The sequence below is a fragment of the Triticum aestivum genome, chromosome 2A, assembly GCF_018294505.1.
Source record: "Triticum aestivum cultivar Chinese Spring chromosome 2A, IWGSC CS RefSeq v2.1, whole genome shotgun sequence".
NCBI lineage: Eukaryota > Viridiplantae > Streptophyta > Magnoliopsida > Poales > Poaceae > Triticum > Triticum aestivum.
The window spans coordinates 317,768,925-317,794,823 of NC_057797.1; positions in this window are offsets into that span (position 1 = coordinate 317,768,925).

Genomic DNA, 25,899 nt, shown 5'->3' on the forward strand with positions numbered 1-25,899 from the left:
TGCAGGCAGAGACAGAAGCCGAGTGTGCGGAAAGCGATGAGTCGGTGGCCAACGCTTCCATGTCCGCCGCCATCATCGAAGGGAAGTAGAACACGGGACGCCGCTGCCGCTTGGGTTCCATGAAGGCCACTGCCAGGACAATGATTGCATGCACAGGTGGTGTCTTTCCCGGTTCTTCTCTTTCAAGGACCTTCGTCGACCCCGCAAGTGTCTGCCGGACATGAGGGATCTGCGGGCAACTTAGATTTGGTATTAGTTATACCTCCAGAGCCGGACTAGCACCGCTTTTTTGATGTAAATGTAATGGAATTCGTCATGTTTATATGAAATCCACCATTTTTTATGAAAACCGTCATGTATATATGAAATCCGCCCGTGTTTGCATGAATTTCATCTGATTGGTTCCACTTGTTGTCAAAATGTAGGCCACTGGCGTTGGATGTCATTGTCGGCATCCTTTTCCGCGAATGGAAGTGGAAGGAAATTTGCCGGTTATCATTGGAGATGCTCTTGTGCTGGAAATAATAGTCACATCAAATCCATTTGAGTTAATTGCATGTATGATTCTCAAAAATAAAAAGTTAATTGCATGTACATTACATGACTTGCAGGGTGGGTACAGATTCATACAAAAAGTTAAAATGGAACAAATCAATCCTTAATCTTGGGTTCTAAGTACTCTGTGGGTTTCACTGTCAATAGAGTAGAGAAAGAAGTATATATAAAAATATGTAAAAATTGTGATAATTCGGGTGCTAAGCATTCCACGAGAATTCGAACTCAGGTCATCACGTTGCGAGCATTGGGTGCTAACCAGTCCACCAGATGTTATTTCTCGAGGAATCAAGAGATATCTATCTTTTTATATAGTTATTGTGATAATTGGTTTAAAGTGATATATTTTATGTCTACCCCGAATGATCTCGAATTCATTCTTAGTAACAAAGAAAAAGGCTACCTAGTTAATTAACAGAAAACTGGGCAAAAACCATCACATCATGCATGTAAAAACAAGGCACATTGTGTGAGCTGGCTGCACACACAAGAACACGCACATGTTGCTGAACAGAAAAAGCATCCTCGAGGTTGCAATTCGGCGTCATCGTAACTACATGTGTGCGCTCATGACTCCGACCCCACCATCAAGGACCATCGAGAAATCAACATATTGAGGGGGGCTATGGTTAGAAAGTCGTATCAGGAGTGTGTGAGCAAGGCACAAAGGCGCAACTAGTGAGCGAGTATGTGTGTGTGTGTGTGTCTGTTTGAGAGAGAAGCTAGCAGATAGATTAATATCAAGATCGAGGTGTCACACTGCTCCTTGAATGTCAGCAAGGGTGCGGGGAGGGTGCCGGTGACACTTAGAGAGGGAGATAGAGATAAAATGATAGTGAGTTTGTGTGTCATATATCTATACTAGAGGATAGGTAGATAGCATGTGTGTGAGGCATACTTAAAGCATCAGGGAGATAAATAAGCGAGTGTGCATGCAAGTGGTGGAAATAAATGAAGAGAGAAATTGTGTGTGTGTGTGTGTGAGAGAGAGAGAGAGAGAACCCTTCTTGAAATCTCTCACAAAAGGTGCTATGATGGAATCCCATTGTATGGATTCATATGGTTCCTGGACTCGAGTTAACCTTACAGATATGTGTGCGAGACATAGTTATTATTTGATACATGAGTGGCGGTGGGTGGGTAGAATTAAAGGGGTGGCGTGTTCGATAGAGAGAGAGAGAGTGTGTGTGTGTGTGTGTGTGTTTGTGTGAGAGACTCGTAGGACGAGATAGAAAGACGAATTCTAACCTTGACTGAGAGATAGAAATAGACAAAGTGCATGTGTGTGACTGAGATGCCCATGGAAAAGGAGATTTGTATGTGTGTGAGAGAGATTGCACAATTCAATCATGTATCACTATCTAACCGTCGAGGAGGTGCCTTGCTTGAACGTAATCAATATCTACTTTGTACTATGGCCAAAGGTACAATGTTGATACAACACTATAAAGGTTGGACACTCACATATCACACAATTTTTTTTAAAAACTTTTTCAATTGTGCGTGCCAAAGTTATAGTGATATTTCTTCAAACAACCACTGTAATTATCATGTACATGCACCATTGCTAGTGTTGCATTCAAATTCATTAGTTTTGAATGATTTAAGGTTATATTATGAAGTAATATACGTAATATTCATATATGAATCCAATGGGTACTACAATTTATGAAATGGAGGCCATGTAATCATATGAGGTAACACTTTTAAGTAGGGGACTACAATATCCATTTCTTTTGCGCATCTAAATTACCCATTTGTTATTGTGCAATATAACTAAAATTAACACGTCAATGCATTGTGTTAAAAATAAATAACCAATGGCACTAAATTATATATTTACACGAGAAATACATACGTTGAGCATTTGCTTCATTTTTTATGAACGTGCCTCTACAACCGTACGATCGGCCGCGCCCGTGTGATCGTAACAAGTTATCGGTGCATCATTCGGAGTTATTATCTTTTTTTTCTGGGGTGGACTTCAACCAGTTATTAACTGCTCTCGTGTGCCCCGTGTACACAATCTCGCATGACTGGCTTCCCGCTAGCACTGTCCAAAATTAGTTGAAACTAGATACGAACGATCCCGCGGGCGGCAAAATCTCCTGCCTCCTTATGAAACTTACGTGACCAAGTATGCATATGAAATTACCCTTTTGTCCTCATGAACAGAGAACAATACGACCCTCATTTACATAATAGGTCGGGGTTGCTTTGGTAACTTCTAGTTCCTCACACCGCATGGCAGACGGCGCCCCCATTTCCTCGGCCCTCCCGCAAAAATCACTATTCCATAGGACCAGAGCATCTTACATCACGTCGTCCGTACTTCATCAGCCATTCTACCCCTTCCCTCTCAAAACCCGAGACTACCCATCCACCGGTGTACCAAAGCCCATTCACTATCGGCATCATCCACCTCACCGGATCTGCTTCTATGGCTGCATCTACACCTCCCATCTCCCTAGAAATAGTAGACTGCTCATCCACCACTGTACCACTGCCCATTTAGTGACGGCCTTGTCCATAGCACCAGATCTATTTCGCTGGTGCTCTCGTCAACTACAGCGCATCTGCAGTGGCTCCTACGTACACCACACGGGAGCTGCTTCGTCCACACCCCCGGAGCTGCCCCACCGATGCCCCCGTCAATGGCCTCTGATCCGCTTCATGGACACCGTCCTCAACCCTACTAGAGCTGCTTCGCTGACACCATCCTCAACCCTACCGGAGCAGCTTCGCTGATACCATTCTCAACCCTATCGAGCCACTTTGCCAACGCCCAAGTCCATAGCCTCGGATCCGCTTCGTCGGCACCCTTGTCCAACCTACCGGAGTAGCTTTCGATGCCCTCGTCCACGGTCACAGGTCCGCATCATCGACACCATCCTCAACCCAACCTCAGAGAAGCTTCACTGATGCCCTCGTCCACGGCCTTTGATCCGCTTCGTCCACAATGTAGTCCACCCTACTGGAGCCGCTTCACAAACATCCTCCTCCATGGTCCTAGATCTCCTTATAGAACCACAACATCCAGCGCAGCATCATCACCCTTGACATTTCTTACCTGCTTCCCAATGTCTGGCACAATGCCAAGCACCTGCCATGGCCTAGGTACTTGTCACCTTTCAACCCGTCCAGCATCACCTGCCGGTTGTACTTCAAATATACTAACAGGTCGATGTTACATGTTATGGAGATGGCAAGAGCTACAAGGACGATGTTTCTTCTGGATCTAATACCTTGGCCAACCAAAATCTCCACTGAGGCATTTTTATGATCTTGTAAGTGTGTCCGACTCTTGTATTGTTGTGTGCCTACTGGCGTGCTTTGCTGGGATTCTTGACCAGTAATCCCTTTGTGCAGCCAATGATTTCCACTACTCGCTGCTAAATTAGAGATGTAGATGCCATACATTACACAGAATCATAGGTGGCATGAAGGAATTCCAGTGCACTAAATTAGGCTCCCTAGAGTGCCTGCAACCCCAGTACAGAGAGTCATGGCTAGTTGATGTGACACACACAATCGTTAATTGGTGGTTTAATTATGTGCAAGGGATATGCAATGTATTATCATGTAGAGATATCTCAAACTAGTCGTGTCAACTTGCAGATGGGCCGCCACAATGAAAAAGTACAAGATTTCTTAGTACAAGATGTATGTGGCATTTTCGTGGAACATCACAAAAAGGAGGGGTAGTAGTGAGCCTATACAGCGTGGTATGGTAGGCCACTCCATTGCAATCATTGTGACATGTTATTTGTATGTTAGTGTTGTTGGCCAGGGTTCTTAGGGACAATTATTTTGAGTTATCCTAAGAAAATAAGCTCCTTTGAATATAAACTCCAGATAATGAACCAACCAGTTCTTTTCATTGCCTGCTTTTTCAGCTTATCTATGATACAATCAGTGAATAGTCTAGATTGCATTATATTTTGTCATTTTGCAGTCCATATGAAAATTAATTTGAATTGAAAACATCATGCATTGCACCCATTGCAGTAATTAATATGATAGGAAAATTGAACATCATTATTTGTTCAAAATGCAAATACAAGGATACCATCCCTTGGCACAATCTACTTTGGTCAGTGTCTTCCAAACAGAGCCTGATGGCTCGTGTCTACGTCAGTATTTTCCTCAAGGAGGAAGGGATGATGCAGCACAGCTACGGTAGGTATTTCCCTCGGTGATGAGACCTAGGTAGTCAGAGTCGGGATTCGGAGTCGGATCGATTTTCCTTAGACAGAATCGAGTCGTAAGATCGAGTCGTGGAATCGAGGATTCTACTGGATTTACTCAAATAGGATATTTTGTATGCACACAAGAAATTTATATGGGTTCTATAGAGTTTTGACACTAAATATGGAGCAAAGAACGTACACATCAATGCTAGTTGTATTCCACTTTTTATGGCTAACCTACCATCTAGCTCACATGTATGGAACATATATGATAGGGAAATATATAGAACATTTAAGCCTTCGATGCAGGAAATTACTAAGGTTCTTTTTAGAGTGCGTGAATAGTCGATCACTTGTCTATCTGACCTGCAGTGCTAAACCTTGAAAGGTCTTGCTCTCCTTCTCCAATCAGTCTTGAAGCATCCTCCTTTTCTCACCAATTCCATCTGTAGACAAGGCTGATCCTCAATTTTGATCTAGGGTTTCTGAGAGATAGATCAAAGGTGTCGGCGACTGAGCGTCTGGGGTTGGGAGGGGAATAAAGGTCCACGAGGTATATGAAAATGGGTTTGGATGATGGAACTATTCGTCTACAACTAAACAAATGGCTTAGATAAATTAGTTGAATCTGACATGGTCCATAACATAGTCGGGATTGTACATGATTCTATGATTTGGATCGCGACTCAACATGGATTTTACCTGGTCCAGATTCATAGTGGGATTTGGATTGACATGCTTCTGTAGGGTCGTGAAGTCGTAGGATTCTAGCAGTCGAGTCGGGATTCTGACTACCTTGGATGAGACCAATGTTATCGAACCAGTAGGAGAACCACGCAACACTATGTAAACTGTACCTGCACACAAAGAACAAATACTTGCAAACCGATGCATAAGAGGGGTTGTCAATCCCTCCCGGGTAGTAGATAGATAAATTTGTAGTAGATTGGATAAATAGATCTTGCGGAAACGCAAAATAAAAAAAATAACAAAAATTTGCAGCAAGGTATTTTTGGGTTTTCCGATTAATAGATCTGAAAATAAAAGAGGCAAATAATAAATTGGAAATCAAATATGATAAAGAATAGAGCAGGGGGCCGTAGATTTCACTAGTGGCTTCTCTCGAGAAACATAGCATATGGCGAGTAAACAAATTACTGTTGGGAAATTGATAGAAATTCAAATAATTATGACGATATCCAAGGAATAATCATTATATAGGCATCATGTCCAAGATTAGTAGACTGACTCCTGCCTACATCTACTACTATTACTCCACACATCGACCGATATTCAGCATGCATCTAGTGTATTAAGTTCATGGAGAAATGGAGTAATGCAATAAGAACAATGACATGATGTAGACAAGATCGATTCATGTAGGAATAGACCCCATCTTGTTATCCTTAATAGCAACGATACATATGTGTCATTTCCCCTTCTATCACTGGGATTGAGCACCGTCAGATCGAACCCATCAAAAAGCACCTCTTCCGATGGCAACAAAAATCGATCTAGTCAGCCTAACTAAACCAAAGATTCGAAGAAGAAATACGAGGCTATAAGCAATCATGCATATAAGATATCAAAACTCAAATAATTTTCATGGATAAAAATAGATCTGATCATAAACTCAAAGTTCATCGGATCCCAACAAACACACCACAAAAAGAGTTACATCAAATAGATCTTCAAGAGACCATTGTATTGAGAATCAGAAGAGAGAGGGAGAGAGAGAGAGAGAGACAAGAAGCCATCTAACTACTACCTACGGACCCGTAGGTCTACAATGAACTACTCACGCATCATTGGAGAGGCACCAATGAGGATGATGAGCCCCTTCATGATGGTGTCAAGATTGGATCTCGTGGTTCTGGAACTTGCGACACCTGGAATTGTGTTTCGTCGACTCCCCTAGGTTTTTTGGATTTTTGGGGTATTTATAGAGCAAAAAGGCTATGCGGGAGGCCACCGAGTTGTACCCCCCTCGGTGCACCCCTCTGGTACTTCTTAGGCCCAAGTTGTTCCTTCTGGTCCAGAAAAACTCTCCAAAAAGTTTTGATGTGTTTGGACTCCGTTTGGTACTGATTTTCTGCTAAGAAAACGCAAAAGAGAGCAATTGGCACTGGGCACTATGTCTATAGGTTAGTCCCGAAAACTGATATATAGTTGCTACAAAATGATTGTAAAACATCCAAGAATGATAACATAACAGCATGGAACAAGAAAAAATTATCGATACATTGGAGACATATTAGCATCCCCAAGCTTAATTCCTACTCGTCCTCGAGTAGGTAAATGATAAGAAGAGCATTGTTGATGTGGAATGCTGCCTAACATGTTCATCACATATTATTTTTCTTTTGTAGCATGGACATTTGGAGTTTTATATGATTGAAAGCAATAGTCTAGTTTTGACATGAAGATTTCAATACTCAAGCATATCAACAAGCAACCATGACTTTCAAAATATCAACACTAAAGCAAGTTATCCCTAGCCCATCATGCTCAATCATTGATCTATTCATGAAACACACTCGCATATTAGCTATACCCAATGCTCAAGTACGATCATAGTGCCCCTTAGTTGGTGCTTTATTAGAGAAGATGGAAACTCAAATAAAAAAAATAAAAATTGCATAAAGCGAAAGGAAAGGCCCTTTGCAGAGGGAAGTAGGGATTTGTAGAGGTGCCAGAGGTCAAACCAAAAAGATAGAGATAAAACAATTTGGGTGGCATGCTTTCCTGTCAACGAAAATGATTGAGTAGTTCCCAATACTTTCCATGCTAGATATATCATAGGCGGTTCCCAAAGAGAAAATAAAGTTTATTCCTTTTTTCACCATACTTTCACATTCCACGGCTAACCGTATCCACATGTGCCATCCATACCAACACTTTCCAAGGAATTTATTATTTGAAAACATAAATAAATTAATTTTTTCATTTCTGGATTGGTCATCCCTAATACCTTTGTCGTACTCTTGTGCAATGACAAGTGAATAAACACTAATCTTGAGAATAACACATCTGGCATGGAAAAATATCAGCCACCCCCTACCGTTTCATGAGCGGTACAAGCACACAAAAAGGAAATTATTTTGAAAATTAGAGATGGCACATACAAATTTTCCTAGAACGGCAAGATAATACCGCATATAGGTAGGTATGGTGGACTCAGATGGCAAAACTAGGTTTAAGGATTTTCGAGGCACAAGTAGTAATCCCACTTAGTACAAGGGAAGGCTAGCAGAAAGATTGAGAAGCATCCAACCAAGAAACGAAAAATCACATACGCGAGCATTAAGCATAACTAACACCAAATAATGCACCACAAGTAAGATGTAATTTCATTGCATAACTATTGACTTTCGTGTTTGCATAGGGAATCACAAACCTTAACACCAATATTCTTACTAAAGCACATTTACTCACCAACATGACTCACATATTATATCATCATATCACAAAATTATTACAAAGAATCAAGTTTATTTTGTCCAATGGTCTTCATGGAAGTTTTTATTATATACCTCTTGAATATCTATCACTTTGGGACTAGTTTCATGTCTTGCTTTTGATAACTCAAGCAAATCTAAGTGAAGAACATGAGCATAAAAAATTTCTTCTCTCAAAATAATATAAGTGAAGCATGAGATAATTTCTTCAAAAATTTACTAACTCTCAAATAAATCTAAGTGAAGCATGAGAGAATTTCTTCAAAAATACTAAAGCAGACCATGCTCAAAAAGATACTCCCTCCGTTCCAAATTACTTGTCGTAGGTATGGATGTATCTAGATGTATTTTAGTCCTAGATACATCCATTTCTGTGACGTGTAATTTGGAACAGAGGGAGTATAAGTGAAGCACTAGAGCAATTCCATAGCAATTTTTTTTCAAGTGAAGCATAAAGAGCAATTATAACAAATCATAGCATAAGTTTGGCTCTCTCAAATAGGTGTGTCCAGCAAGGATACATGACAACAACTAAGAAGCAAAACAAGAAAAGACTCATATAATTCAAGACAATCCAAGTAAAACTCATGATATGTGATGAATAAAAATATAGCTCCAAGTAAAATACCAATGGTCGTTAGAAGAAAGAGGGGATTCCACTCAAGGGCATCCCCAAGCTTAGTTGCTTGTTTCTCTTTGGATAATAACTTGGGGTGCTATGGGTCATCCCCAAGCTTAGGCTCTTCTTACTCCTTATTACTTCATCCATCGTGATCTCACCCAAAACTTGAAAACTTCAATCACACAAAACTCAACAAAACCTTCGTGAGATCCGTTAGTATAACAAAGCAAATCACTACTCTAAGTATTGTTGCAAACCCATTCATATTTTATTTTTGCATTATGTATACTGTATTCCAACTTTACCATGGCTTATACCCCCCCCCAATACAAACCATAGATTCAGCAAAATAAGCACACAACGCTAAGAAAACAGAATATGTCAAAAAATAGAATAGTTTGTAGCAATCTAAAAACTTCGTATACTTCTGTAACTCCAAAAATTCTGAAAAATTAGGACAATGTAGGAAATTTGTATATAAATCTTGTGTAAAACATTCAGAATTTTTCGTCACATCTGCGATTTTTCAAAATGTTTTACTGGACGCAAAAGTTTATGTTTTCCAACAAGATCAAATCCACTGTCACCCAACATGATCCCAAAGGCTTTAAAACATAAAAACACAATCATAACAGAGGCATAATTGTGTAAACACTCAAGAACAGAAAGAAAAAACTAAAAATAAAATTATATTCATTGGGTTGCCTCCCAATAAGCGCTATCATTTTACTCCCCTAGCTAGGCATACATAGATTCAAGTATTGTCATCTTTCTTTTCATTTTTCTTGCATGTGTTTTTGTCAGAAGGTTTTGCAAAAATAACTTGAAACACATTATCCATATTAACTTTAGAACTATCAAGTTGTTTCGCATCATATCCCCTTTGATTTCCGGCAACAATCCAAGAATAGTGTTGATTAACATCATTGAAAACTTGTTGGATTATATCTAAAACGAGGATTTCTTTTTTTAAGATTCTCATCGAAAATTTGATTATTTCCAAGAAAGTGTCTCAACATATAATCACTATTATAAAGGATCTCATCTATCACCGGTATTTCATAGTTGATACCATAAAAATCAAAAATTTCCCTAGCTTCCCGTATTATGTAATCAAATTCATTCATAAGAACAAGGGTAGCCAACTTTTTAGCTTTAGGATTCTTTATAACAGGCAGCTCATAAAACAATCTTTGCAAGGTAGGATGAGTACGGATAAATTTATTTTCAAGTTTCAAAAGTAGTCCTGAAATAGCTTTTGCATAGGATTTAGTTCTTTTAAGTATAGGAGCATCATCAAGAGTCAAATTCCCGACACAGTTAAAAAAATTCTTGGATATGTTCTTTTCCCATAATATTCCCTTACCCCAAAACAAAATTTTTAGCATCCAAAATACCAGATCGTCCAATTTTAGGAGTTAGGCCGTCATCTGTTTCTGCCATACCAAAATCACTCATGATGGCAAGTTCAAGCAAATAAGAGATCTAACGAGAAAAACAATGAACGAAAAAGAGGGCGAATAAAACGGCAATTTTTTGTGAAGTGGGGGAGATGAAAACAGGAGGCAAATAGCAAATAATGTAAATTGCAAAGAGATGTGATTTGTGATTAGGAACCTGATAGATGTTGATGATGTCTCCCCAGCACCGGTGCCAGAAATCATTTCTTGATGGCTTGTGTCCGCGTCAGTATTTTCCTTGAAGAGGAAGGGATGATGCAGCACAGCTATGACATGTATTTCCCTCAGCGAGGAGACCAAGGTTATCGAACCAGTAGGAGAACCACGCAACACTATGTAAATGGTACATGCACACAAAGAACAAATACTTGCAACCCGACGCGTAAGAGGGGTTGTCAATCCCTCCCGGGTAAAAGACAGATAAATTTGTAGTAGATTGGATAAATAGATCTCGTGGAAACGCAAAATAAAATAAATAAATAAAAATTGCAACAAGGTATGTTTGGGTTTTTGGATTAATAGATCTGAAAATAAAAGAGGCAAATAATAGATCAGAAAGAAAATATGATAAAGAATAGACCCCCGGGTCGTAGATTTCACTAGTGGCTTCTCTCGAGAAAAATAGCATATGGCGGGTAAACAAATTACTGTTGGGCAATTGATAGAACTTCAAATAATTATGAAGATATCCAGGCAATGATCATTATATAGGCATCACGTCCAAGATTAGTAGACCAACTCCTGCCTGCATCTACTACTATTACTGCACACATCGACCGCTATCCAGCATGCATCTAGTGTATTAAGTTCATGGAGAAATGGAGTAATGCAATAAGAACGATGACATGATATAAACAAGATCTATTCATGAAGGAATAGACCCCATCTTTATCCTTAATAGCAACAATACATACATGTCATTTCCCCTTCTGTCACTGGGATTGAGCATCGTAAGATCGAACCCATCACAAAGCACCTCTTCTCATGGCAAGAAAAATCGATCTAGTCGGCCTAACTAAACCAAAGATTCGAAGAAGAAATATGAGGTTATAGCCAATCATACATATAAGAGATCAAAACTCAAATAACTTTCATGGATAAAATAGATCTGATCATAAACTCAAAGTTCATTAGATCCCAACAAACACACCGCAAAAGGAGTTACATCAAATAGATCTCCAAGAGACCATTGTATCAAGAATCAAAAGAGAGAGGAAACCATCTAGCTACTGCCTACGGACTCGTAGGTCTATAAGGAACTACTCACACATTATCGAAGAGGCACCAATGAGGATGATGAGCCCCTCCGTGTGGTGTCTAGATTGGATCTCATGGTTCTGGAACTTGCGGCGGGTCAAATTGTGTTTCATCAACTCCCCTAGGGTTTTTGGATTTTCGGGGTATTTATAGAGCAAAGAGGCGGTGTGGGAGGCCACCGAGGTGGGAACAACCCACCTAGGCACGCTGAGGGGCCCTCGAGGCACCCCTCTGGTACTTCTTCGGCCCAAGTTGTTCCTTCTGGTCCAGAAAAAATCTCCAAAATTTTTGCTGCATTTGGACTCCGTTTGGTATTGATTGTTTACGAAGTAAAAAATGAGCAAAAAACAGCAACTAGCACGGGGCACTATGTCAATAGGTTAGTCCCAGAAAATGATATAAAGTTGCTATAAAATGATTGAAAACATCCAAGAATGATAATATAATAGCATGGAACAAGCAAAAATTGTAGATATGTTTGAGACGTATTAGAGCCCATTGCCTAAATTTAAATGTAGAGAACATTGCTAAATTTAAATGAAGAACCATTATTTATCAAAATTCCATGGTCCAAGTGGCTGGTTATTATCATATAGCAGCACCACTTGAAAGGATCATATAGCAGCACCAGCAGCTCATAGCAATTCATCATACATCAGTAGCTCATAGCAATTCATCATATAGCTGCAGCAGCTCATAGCAATCCATCATACAGCTGCAACAACGACTCATAGCAATTCATCATATAGCAGATGAGAATGAAAATTTGGCAAAAAAATCAGAGGAGATCCTCACCTTGTTGGATGAGCTCATCCCGCAAGAGCACCTCAAGGCCACGACCTGGGAGGAGGGGAGGGGGAACGAGGTGCCTTCTATCATTGTAGTTGTGCGACAACCGCCAGAGTAGAGCGTTGGACGGACCATGGTGGAGCAGCTACTGGAGACCATGAGACTGAGGGGCGACACCCGAGGGAGGAGAATCCAAGGAGATGGGGCCCTACCTGCTACCCATGTAGCCTAGCTACACAGAGCATCATCGAGGAGCAGGCCAGATGGGACCTGTGGCGGCAGCTCGCTGGAGGAACCCTAGCATTGTAGGCAGGGGATTGAGGTGGGGGAAAGGGGAGAGGAGAAGCGAGTGGGCAAAGCAATGAAGGCTTGCGTGTTTGTTTTTACTTGGGGGTCAGGTGTGACGCAGGCGTGAGTAGTGGCATTTTAAGTGTAATCTAAGCAAACAATAGAGTCATTTTGCCTGTACCTGGTGGTCCGGTTTGAAGGTACGCCTAGTTTTTACATAGCACACGCAAAGTATGCTCATTTGAGTGTGTGCAAGAGATGTGACATGTTTAATTATGTTGTGTCATTTTGTTATAAACGCATGTTCTGGTGTTGTACAGAGGCTGGAAAGTATGCATATTTATCTTACATGTAAGGAGACCAGTAACCACTTTGTGTCACCTTGCAGAGGGGGTGCAATGAAGCAAAGATTCAGGATCTCCAAGTACAAGATGTTAGGAAGGAGCCTTGCAAGAGAAGGAGGAGCAGCGTTGAGCATGTACAACCAGTTATGGTAAGTCACTCTATTAAAATTACCAAGGCATCCTATTTGTCTGACATTTTTCTTGCGTATGGTTCTTCACATGTAACCCAGTCATTGGGTCATTGATTAATACTCCCTCCACTCACTACTATAAGATGTTCTAATTTTTTGTAAATTAGATGTATGTAAAGACATTTTAATGTGTATGGTCACTCATTTTAGTATGGATGTAGTCTACATTTAAATATCTAAAACTTCTTATATTAGTGAATAGTAAGAAACTCCTTCCTGCTATGGTAGATTTCTTGATGTCATAAATGTCATAACCAAATGCATGTTCACATCATTAGCATCCCTATCATTACTAGGATCTTGATTAGATACCAATCAAGATACTTCATAGGGGGAAAACCATGTTACATTACTTGTTCCATTATATAGATGATACATCAGTTGATTCAAATCTAGCTAGGCCAAGGATGTTATGCATGCTGCCAACTCAACAGTTCAATTATGTGTTTGTTTCAGGCATAGTTAAATTGCTCTTTTCAATTGCTTTATTTGTCCTCAGTTAATGAGATGCCCAAACAATGATATGCCTGATGTAGGGTACTTGTATAACTATTAGTTGACATAATTAAATACCTGACCATTTAATTACTCTGGTGAAGTGTGTCTGAAGCTTTGAAGTCTATTAACTAACTATTACTGCATGAGGCTCACAATCTAGTTTATACGAGGATAATGATTGCATAGTTTTGCTTATTGTAGTAGGTTTTTATATGAATCCCTCTGAAGTTCATTATGTTCCCTAAGACTCTTTTGGAAGATGGCACACAATGTTCCAGCTAGTTAATACGAGCTAGAGAATGGCTAACTGCTTGCTTATTTATACGCAAGATATATATAATGTTCGGTAATGTAACATCCCAAATTTTCAATTTGGAATGTTATACATTAGATCATCATTGCATAGCATATTTTATTGCATTTTGGCTTGATCCTACAAATTCTACGCAACTCAAGGACCTATGGAGAGAGTTGGGGATTTCATTATTTTCATATTCGAGTTTTCCCGAATTTTGGAAAGAGGATCATTTGATTTTAATTATTTTCTATTCGATTATTTATTTTATAAAAATAAAAGAGAGAGAGGATTAAATGACTTCCTCAAAATAGAGAAATATAGAATATTTAATATTAAAATCAAATAAGATTTTTATTCAGAGTTTTATCGCTATTTTATTTGAATTAGGAAAAATATGCATTTTTCAAAATTGCATTTTAGGCCCAAATAAATGTTCACCTTGTCCGACTTATTTTTAGAGGATGGGGAAACTTTATTTCGGGATTTTTGGAGTCTGTTTAGTATTTCTTTTCTTTCTTTTTCCGCACGTCAGAATTATTTACAAAAAGTGAACCGACTCCGGGCCGTACCCGAGCGGGACTCCACCCGGGGGGCCTTTTTAAGTCGCACCGCCGAAGCCCACCGCAGCCCGTCCGCGCCGCTGCCCAAACCCTAAACCTAACCCTAGCCGCCGCCGATCCGCGTCGCCGCCGCCGATTCGTGCCGCGCCGCGCCGCCCGCCGCCGTGCCGCCGCCACCCCGCGTCGCGCCGCCCGCCGCTGCCGCCACCGCCGATCCGTGCCGCCGCCCACGCCGCGCCGCCGTGCCGTGCCGCCGCGCCACCCGCCACTGCCATTGCCGGACCTCGCCAGACCCCGTCGGACCCGAGGTAACCGCCTCGGTTTTCGTGAGAAAACCGTTTGTTTTTTTGAAACCCCTAGATCCGTTTTTTAGATCCGATTCGTTTTATTTTTTTCGGTTTAGTTATTTAGCAAACGCCCGTTTTTTTCGTTCGTTTTAACGAACGGTTTTCACCATTAAGTCTCAGACAGCGAACGTTCGTTTGTTAGTCTGTTCATCGGTTTTTATTTTTCTCGGATTTTCCGTGATTATTTTCTATCGCGATTTCTGATCCGATTTTTGTTTTAGTATAACTTTTCGCTCGTTTATCGGAATCAGGCGATTCAAGCGCCTGGAGTTTCGTCTCGCAACCCTATTTCTGTTTAACCAACTTGAACAAGATTTTGATACAGTAAAATTTGACCTTATTCCAAATTAGTAATCGGATCTTGTTTCTTTCGCAGTTTGAGTTTCGTTGCTCCGTTTGATTTGATTCTTTTTGAAAACCGGAGTTCTTAAGTTGAACTTTCTGGTTAGATCTCTTATTTGAGTTTTACCCATGCGTCTTTGCTTGATTGCTTATGTATACTATTGTTTGTTTGAGATAGAACACCCGGAGTGCAAAGCGTGCTACTACGAGTCTCTAGGTTTTGCGGATCATTAGCAAGGCAAGTAACACTTTGATCATATCCCTTTACCACCCAGCTTTTATGCATTAGTTTCAACCCTCAAACATTGCATGGTTAGGACTTGATAACATGTGGGATTGGGAAGTAGTTGATGAGGTAGAACCTATTGCCCTGTTATTATCAAACCCTTGGGAGTTACTTCTACGCTGCCTATATTGCTATGCTATGGTCGTAGACGTGGATTGGGTTTGAGTGAAACCATGACATATGTGAGATTGTTAATTAATGGTTCAACTTAAGGTGGCAACTTTAATACACATCTGGGTGGATTGCTTGTCGGGCACCTGGAGAATCCAGTGTTGTCCTAGGATATCCCGGAGTACCCGTGTGATAATCCTAAGGTCCACCACCCAGGCTCAAAGGGAACTGAGATATTTTGATGCTAGAAACTTCCGTGTGCAGCCACAAGCTATTATGGGCTCTAGCATAGTTGAGTAAGTTGCGTGAAGCTCTTGAAGAGGTAGACTAGCAGATGTAGTGGGTTGTAGGTGGTATAGTCTACCCGAAGTAGAGAGTTAATGCTTCTGAAAGGCTATGTCTCGGTCATCTGTTTCTCAGACACCATGTAGTGTGAGAAATCCAACGGAGGAGATCGAGTCTTGCGGGGAAAAGTGCGCAAACCTCTGTAGAGTGTACAAACTAATCATGGTTGGCCGTGTCCCCGGTTATGGACATCTTGAGTATCTAGTACTTGGATTATCATATGTGTCTCATCACTCTAAATTAATATTGTTGGGTTGATAATTACTTTTAATTGGGATTGAGTTGGAGGAACCTTCTCAATGATGTTTCAACTACCATGATAGTTAAATAAAATCTATTCCTTTGTTGTAGGGAAAAATTGGCTTTTCGCAAAACTTTAACCGTAGAGCTTTCCACCAGCCAAATATGCATATAGTGATAGCATTATTCTGTTCTTGCTCTACCGTGTTATATTGCCATCATATTCCATGCGCTAACCCGTTTTCGGGCTGCAACGTATTATGTTGCAGACTTTTCAGACGAGGAGTAAGGTTCGTTAGGTCGTTGCCGTACAGCTCAGCTATGCTGTTGGAGTTGATGGACTCACTTTATCTTCCAAGCCTTCCACTGTTATCGTATTAGATGGCCTTAAGCCATATTTATTGTAATAAATTCTCTTTTGAGACATTCGATGTAATAAGTGTGTGATTGCTACTCTGTTATAAATCCTTCGAGTACTATGTGTGTCAGCATTACCGATCCAGGGATGACTCTAAAGTACAGAGACTTGACCGTTTGAGGTCGGGTCGCTACAGGTAGTTGTGTGTGGTCTAAATTTGTAACATGTATGTGTTTTGGATTTGGCCCCAACATCATGATCCTTTGGTGAGCTAAGAGAGATTTCTATAAGCATGCTGCACAGACTACCATTTTTATAATGTTTAAAATATCACCTGCTTATGCTTCATGACATGTACATTATTGTTAGTCTTGTTTTGACATGTACAAGATAGTCTTCCTTGCTCGCTTCACTGTTGTAACTATATTTTTGCCCTAGTCATGTGTACTTACAAAAGCATTTCAGGATGAAGTGACATCAACACAAAACTCTCAGAGTAGTGCGGCATGGATGTTACCGAATGAGGAAGGATTGGAATTGGAATGTGCTGATGTTCTATAGCATCAACTAGAGGTGGAAACAAAATGTGCATATGTGTCTCAACATGTAATCAACATGCTGAGACTGGAGGTGCAGATATCAGATGCATGAGTCAAAAAAATGAAACAAGACACCGAGGAAACCACAAAGGCATTGGAGATTTTGCAGACTGAAATTTGTGCTATGTGAATCGGGCCAATCCTATTTTCTAAAGAGATTATAGTTCAAATGATAAGTTTTGTTGATGTGCATCCATGATGTATGAGCTTTATTTGCCCGGTGTATGTAATTTGTTGTTTGTGTACGCTTTATTATCACTGGTGGTGAACTATGATGCCCATTGGATGTAATCTACTGGTGTAGGGTTATTCTTCATTTCTATGCCTTAATATCTTTATTCTAAAGTGTAGGTTTTTTAGAGGGGATAGTATAGAGAAGGATAATTCTTTGTATATTCTATTGATGAAACGGGGGCGAACACGCCCGAACATTACATGGATGCCATCCGAACGAACAAACATGGGTAGTCAAAGCGGGCCTTAATTGGTCTGGTCAACTAATAGTTAGTGGATCCTAATTTATGTGGGCTCATAATGGCTCAAATGGCCCAATCAACTAGGCCCATTACAATTAGTGGATTTCGGCCTCATGTGGGCCCATCGTAATAAGGGCTCTTACTAGGCCGTTAACCGGCAAAAGCTCGATATGGACGCAGTAATGGAAACCGCCCACGCGGGCCTCTAGCAGGCCGAAATAAACGTGGGGTTTGTCTTGGCCCATTTCATGTCAGACCATTAAGAGGCCTAAAGCATTTTGGGCCACAAGAGGCCCAATGTACAACATATGCTTTTAGCAGGTCGAAAGTCTGGTCGGGCTGTAATTGTGCCATGGAGAATGTGGGCCGCTAATGGACCCAAAATCATATGCGACCATCAAAGGCCCAACTGTTGTGCGGACCATTAACAAGTCGAAAGACATAACGTGCCGAGAAAAAGCCGAAAGACGTACCGACGGGATATTGTCCCATATGTATAATGAGTTTCTAACAGACCGAAAGAAGCTTGGGCCGCAATTGAGCCCAAAGACTTAGCGGACTGTTAACGGGATGGAACTGACGATGGGCCGGAATGGTGTCAAATCTATAATGGGACTTTGACGGGCCGATTTTGCGTAACTCTTATGGGTCATGGTTGTGAATGGGCTAAAGCAAGTAGTCCGCTAATGGGCCGGCCTGCTTATTTTGACAGGCCAGTCCTTTTGACCTAAATGGGCCACTGTTGGGTCGTGCCATGTGTCGAAGTATCATAGGCGCCTCCTGTCCATTGGACAGTTGACATTTGTCACAGCGTAGAACTAACATGTGGTTCCTTCGGCCAATGAGAATTGTACATGTGGATAATCACCATTGGTCTGGGCTATTAACGAGTTATCAGAACCAAAACTGGACCCGATCGCTTAATGATGACCAGTTATGGTGGATGCCTTGTGTCGGTTACCCTTGATGAAAGCAATTCCATGACGCGCCATTTATTGTCATGGAAGTGGAAACTTCCATGATGATAATTTGATTATTGTCCTGGAACACTTCTTCGATAGAACCTGTATGACTATCTTGATTCTGTCATAAAATAGTCATGCATGTAAATGCATGTCAGAAAAGGTGACCTACTATGACAAAGACGTATCATCATGGAAGTGTTTTTTATAGTGCTAGTATGTATTTGAGGACTCAAGCATTTATGAATCATTAGGATGATCAAAATCAAAGTGATCCACATGCATACCACCATGATGAATAAGAAGGGTGGTGACATCCTGTGAAATCTCGATACAAGGTTCGTTAGAGAACAGTTTCTCTACTATGTTGGCAACAACATCAGTAAAAAGGGCGGGGGATGAAGAGAACCAATTTCCTGCTCATTCATACGAGGCAGACCAATAGGCAAAGTTCTCGTCCATCAGTGGTTACCGGAATGTCATCAACAATAGTAACACAGTCTTACTGATAGAGTTGTAGTACACCGAGGTGTTTATATAAGCAAGGAATTATTAATGCATCATATCATTTATAAGAAAGGTTAAACCGACCAACAGAAAGGAAAAAGTGATTAATAGATTAATCAAACTAGTGGAAAGGGAAATGTGTTTATACTCAAATATTAGGAGGATACCTTTCCCAAGGACAAGCAGAGCTCATATACATGACAGGACAACAAATATGTAATCATTTAGATAAATAGGGGCAATGAGAATCATGATGTTTACCCATACAATGGTGCTTGGATAATTTATGAAGAAACATTTAGCATTGTGCTCCCAATGTTCTTATTGATTTTTGAAGTACCACAATCATGCTTTGGGGTAGCAATAACATGGTGTTTCAAGTAAGGGTTGGGTCTAGAGATCAAAAGAAATGCGGAAGGAACAATTTCAAAATTAGTAAGGAACTCAAGGTATAATCAGAACTCAAGGTAGCAATAACAAGGTATTATCGAGGGGCATAGATGGTATTTCTTATCATGAAATCGATTCACGACTTGGAATAAGTCAAAATGTTAATGATGATGACAACACATTTAGTCCAGAGGTTTAAATAGGATGCAATCGAACAGTGATGGCATCAAGCAAAGGAATAGCGAAGTGGAAAGTTATGGGAACAACAGATAAGATGCCAGTTCCGAATTGGAGTTGCTTTTCAAGACAAACAGTCATGATGTTGAAAACTCGATGTAAGCCTTGCTCATGGTCTAAAGAATTCGTGCACCAAAGAAGGACGAGATTGCATGGTTAAAGGTAGCATAATAAGGACGTGGCCGGCAGGCTAGGAATGACGAGGTCAAGTTCCAATTTTTAAGCAAGAAAAATTACTAGGGGTATTGAATTGTAGTGTGTATTCGATTCACTTATCGTTGTTCTTGAGTGACTAACAACTCGGAACCCGAGGAATGACAAAGAAAGGGAAAGGTATTACTTTATATAAAAAATCATAAGATGTAGTGCAATGGCACGATATCCTCGAGATACCAGAGGGCAATACTCAAAGGTATAACATAATAGAAGTTGAACTACATCATTCATCTACGGACGACAGGTGCTTTAACCTTGTCGAAAATAGACGAGATATGAGAATGGATTTATCAAATGAGGTCACCATGGTCAGAACCATAACTGCATGTAGTCAATTTAAGGAAAGTGGAAGATTTATACAATGAATAAATATTTTGTAAGAAGCTTCCATGATGGTCTACATCGTTTCCATGGGCATGAACAAAAAGTTCCAGGTCGACTCCCACTTCTTCAAAGCATAACTTTCATTCACTTCTTGCTTTCGATGAAGTTTGTTGAAATTTTATTTGAGGAAACGCCAGTAGAGTAAGGCATGTAGAAGTTTTCTGGTTCACACAAATGGCAGAAGCATAGATACAACCCATCGGGGCATTTTAGGAACCTGTACAACACACTTATGGAAGCAATAGATGCAAGTTAGAAAGCAGAGATTGATGATAGTAGATGAGGTAATTCGCTAGAGGCATGTCGTATCAGGGGAAATTCATCAGTGATTTAAAACACGAAGGAATATAGGTAGTAATCCACCAAAAGATTAGGTGGTCTACAAATAATATGGTGTGAGTATCGGTACTCAACCAGAAGAATGCAAGCACATCGGTTTATGGAATTATCTGAATAATTCAAAGCTTAATTGCAAAGGAATTACGATTTCCAAATTGGAGGATAAGAAGCAGATGCTCTGATCAAAAGAGGATTAAGTTGAATAGAATTAGATGGGCAATCAATCAAGATTCGATTTGCCAAGAACCAACTCATTTCCCGAATAACGTCTGAGCCAGAAGGACGAATTCTAGTTTCGAATGATGATTGCGAGTATTCGTGAACATATTGAATTATTAGGCTCAAAATGACAATGACAGGGGATGTCAACAAAGATTAGTAGACATATGGAATTAACCATAATGCAAGCACGCAAGAATTTCAAGATCAATAGGCTTCTAAGGATTTTCGGAAGATCGAATAGAATTTCAAAGAATTTTGTGAAACACATGAAGAACTTGGGATGAACTAATCCATGGTAAGGGTGAGGAATTATTCATAGGTGTATTTATGTGGAAAGGACCTGGAAGGCAGTAGACACAAAGGATTCTCGGAATATCGAAGAGTATTTTGGGGTATCATGTAATAACAAAAGCACCTGGGAATGAATGTATGAATGGCAGGTGTATGTAGTTATCCATGGGGGTTATAATGGTGGAAGGGAATTGCAAAAAGCTATGAGCACAAGTTCTTGGGAGAACATCAGAGAATATCTTCAGAGTTTTCTGGTGAATCAAGAGAGTAGTGGCAACAAATGGATCTCCGGAGAGAAATAGTCGCGTGAACTTAGAGTTAGAGTTAGCAAAATCTTTAACCTGAAGAGAAGAGAAATTAGAATCCCAGAGTAAATGAGCAAAATAAAGGATCCTAATCCCATCCGTAGCAAATGTGGGTCCGTAAACCACACAACACAGTTAGTAGTTTAGAAAATAGTTTTTCAAGACTAGACTCAACATCGACCAAGGAGTTTGGAAGGGGGTTCCTACAAGCAGTCGGCTCTGATACCAACTTGTGACGCCCTGTTTATAATGATGCACTAATCATACATGCACCATGCACGATCACGAATGTTGACTCACGTCAGTATCACAACACAACTCTATGACACAAGGAACAAACATAAATATTTATATTAGAGCATCTCTAGCCGCGCTGGCACCCAAAAAATGGCCCAGTCACACCCCCAGGAGCCCATTTTACGCCGGTTAGGCCCAAAACTAGCGCCGGCAGACCCAGGCCGAACTCGGAGCTCTAAGGGGGGCCAGGGGCACCTGGGAAATCATTTTTGGCGTGAACGAATGGCGGGCCCGCCGAGTCAGCGACCCCCGCGCCACATCGTCCTCACATTGCCTCGGTTTCCCATGGGGAATCAATGCCAAGGCTGCCGCCGGTCAGCCTTCCGTTGATTCCTCATGGGCGGCGTGGTGCGGCGACATGCCCCCTCCTGCCACGCGTACACAAGATGCCACCCCCGGTCGCTATATAAGGCAGCACCTCGCTTGCCGGTGGACACACCCGCCCGCAGCCTCTCTCTCCCCCGTGCATAGCCGCCACCGACGAGCTCTCTTTCCTCTACCTCCCCGTTCACAGCCACCGCAGATGATGGGCGAAAGGTTCCCTGGCGATGGGACGATGGCCAATGGCTTCGGCCGCCGCTCTCTGCACGAGTGGGAAGCCCATTTCCTGCACAAAGCCAACTACCCGGTGCCTCCCGACATGCGCGCGCCGGGGCGGTGGAGGCTCAGCGCCGGGGGTGTCCCTGTCCCCCCTCTGCACGACATCACACACCCTAACTACTTTTGTGCCAAGATCGAGCGTGCGTGGGCGTCTCTGTCGGAGGAGCAGTGGGCCATCCCAGAGTACGACGCTGGAAACCACGAGACGTGGGCGGCGTACTTCGTATGCCGGCAGGAGGAGCGGCTGGCCTCCATCAACAACGCGCTGGTGGTGCGGGGGAGCAAAAACAGCGACGGCCGCCGCCTGTTGTGGGGCGCCCCCAGCCGCACACTCCATGCCATCCTTGAGTACTTCGAGGGCGGCAACGATCCACCGCTAACGTACCCGGCCTCCCCGGTCCCCCGCCGGAGTGGTGGCCAATGAATGCCAAGGAGGACCGGCTCCTCTTAATCCTCCTCCTGATCCTCCGCCCACTCCTCCGTGTCTCTGGTGCTCTTCAGCATCAAGGCCGAGCCGCGGAAACACCGCTCGGCAGGCGCACCCACAGCACCGACATCGTCATCAACAAGGGCGGGTGTGCCTCCTCCTCGGCTTCTCCCACCTCGTCAAGCCGAAGACGGATCCGGGGCTCTCCGCCGTGAAGACGGAGCCGGGGCTCGATGACAAGGTGGCCATGAAGTGGGTGCGGGAAGATTGGGCTTGGCTGGACATGGAGCGCCAGCGCCACGCCCTGGCGGAGATCGCCGCGCCACACCATGGGCGCGATGAAGGGGGCGCCATCATGCTTAAAGACAGCGATGACGACGCGCCACCACCGGCCAAACCTGTCCGCCAGGGCAACCCCGGGCAGGGATCCAGCAGCATGAAGAAGGACAAGGACGACGACAGCGGTGACGATGACGACGGCGACTACACCGCGTTCAGCGACTTATTCGGCCTGTACCCGTGGATCTTTGTTTTTTAGTAAATTTTATGTTTTTATGTAAAAAAATGTAGAATGCTGAAGTTTATGTCCTGTTTGCTGAATCTTTGGAATTTTAGTCAAATTTATTTTAAAAAATGTTTTAAAAAGGGCGTCCGGGGGCGACCCTGGGGACGGCAGCTAGGAACCCGATTGCCCCCAAGACGATTTTAGCGCCGGTTCACCCCCAGGTGGCGATTTTTCGAGCCCCCTGGGGGCCAACGGCTGCAGATGCTCTTACAAGCCACGGCCACGAGGACCCATAATACATAAGTCATCGAAGCAAATATTATCTGAGTACAGACATACTTAGACAAGTTTGCATTAAGAAGGCTGAGCAAAACAATGGCACTAGATCGAAAGGCGAGGCCTCCTGCCTGGGACCTCCAGACTACTCCTAGTCGTCAGCTTCCACATAGTTGGCACCGCCGGGGAAACCTACATCCGCAATGCTACCAGTTGTTGCAGCTGTCGGTGTCAAAACTAGCGGATCTCGGGTAGGGGGTCCCGAACTGTGAGTCTAGGATCGATTCTAACAGGAGACAGGGGACACGATGTTTACCCAGGTTCGGGCCCTCTCTATGGAGGTAATACCCTACTTCCTGCTTGATTGATCTTGACGAATATGAGTATTACAAGAGTTGATCTACCACGAGATCATAATGGCTAAACCCTAGAAGTCTAGCCTATGAATATGGTAATGAGTATATGCGTGGTCCGATTTCCGGACTACCCCCTACGGTTTATATAGACACTAAGGGCATTTAGGGTTTACATGGAGTCGGTTAGATAAGAAGGAATCTTCGGTCGCCAAGCTTGCCTGCCACGCCAAGTAGAGTCCAATCCGGACACAGTGCAGTCTTCGGTCTTCATGTCTTCACAGCCCATCAGTCCGGCCCATAGATAACAGGCCGGACGTCCGAGGACCCCTTAGTCCAGGACTCCCTTAGTAGCCCCCGAACCTGGCTTCAATGACGAGGAGTCCGGCATGCAGATCTGTCTTCGGCATTGCAAGGCGGGTTCCCTCCTTCCGAACTCCAGAACAGTCTTCGGGCGAAGTAAGTATATCCGGACCTATGTGTAGAGAGTATAATATCCCACGAGCTCAACTTGTTGATAATTGTTTCTGATTCAAATCATGCTTGCCTGGTTGCTATTTCCAACCGTCAGCTAGCGAGCCGCCCCATGTCTTGGGGTGCGGTTTTACTGGCACATCTCGTCAGGGTAGAGATCGTGTCCCTTTATTTACGGGATTTTCATTAATGCAGCGTGGGTAACCCAACCGTCCCTAGGTACAACTCCTTGGTGATAGGTAAGTTTAGAGACCCTGGGAGAGACGCCCAATATCTGGGGCCTTTTTATAGAGAGCCTGTCTCTTCTCCTTCCCTTGCGCTTGCTCCATCCTCAACCCCAGCCACCCCAAGTTCCAACCCTCGGGTTCCAATCACCACCAGCCTTAGTCATGTCCGGATCCAACCGTCAGGGCCCGTGGGTAGCTTCTTCTGTCACAGAGGAGGACATTGCGGAGCTTCGCGTAGCGAGGTACCTGACCTCAGAAATCTTTCATCGGCTTCCGGTGCAAGGGCAGGCCATACCGACCCCCAGATCTGGCGAGAGGGTTGTATTTGTGTCTCACTTCCTTCATGGGCTGGGGTTTGCGCTTAACCCCTTCGTCTGGGGGCTCATGTTTTACTATGGGCTAGATTTTCACGATCTAACCCCGGACTCTATTCTCCTCATCTCGACATTTACCGTCACGTGTGAGGCCTTACTCCGGACTCCTCCGCACTTAGGTTTGTGGCTCAAGACCTTTGATGTGACGCCGCAGGTGGCAGAGGAGGAGCAGGTAGAGTGCGGCAACGTCATAATAGGAAAATTGGCCGGTGCGGTTTGGCCCGAAGGATCTTTCGCCAAATCTTCAAACCTGCGGCAGCAAGGGTGGTTTTATGTCAACGAGCTGCGGAGCTCCAAGTGGGCGACTACACCTGTGTTCCGTCCCGGCCCTCCATTTCAACTTGCTTCATGGGTCAATAAGTGATTGGACTAGGGATCCGTCAATGAAGTGCAGACTCTGCAAAGTCGCATCTGAAGCCTTATTGAGAAGGGCATCTATCTTGTGAACGTCATTCAAGTAATGCTAGTCCGCCGGATCCTGCCATGTCAGCGGCGGCCTCTTCGTATGTGGGAGTTTAACCCGGAAGGGTAGCGGACCATACATCACTTCTTCGGCGCTACGCACGAAGGAATGTGGAAATTATATTTCGGGGAACGAGAGCAATGGCCGGATACCACCGAAGACGTTGGCCTTGAATGCAATCATCCGGACACTAAGGTAAGTATTCGGCATCCAAGCACCTTCCATTCAGGTATCTCTTAACAAGATATTGAACAACTCGTCCCTGTACAGGACTGGATGAAGAAAGCGGTGCTGATCTGGTGTCCGGCGCCTCTTTCCGAAGGCCCTGCGACCGACCTCCTGACGAGGATACTGGTTCCGACACCATACCAGGTGGCCGCGTTCGGGGAAACCGAAACCCTTTTACCCAAGGTCAAAAGCGCAGAGGGAGCCTTCC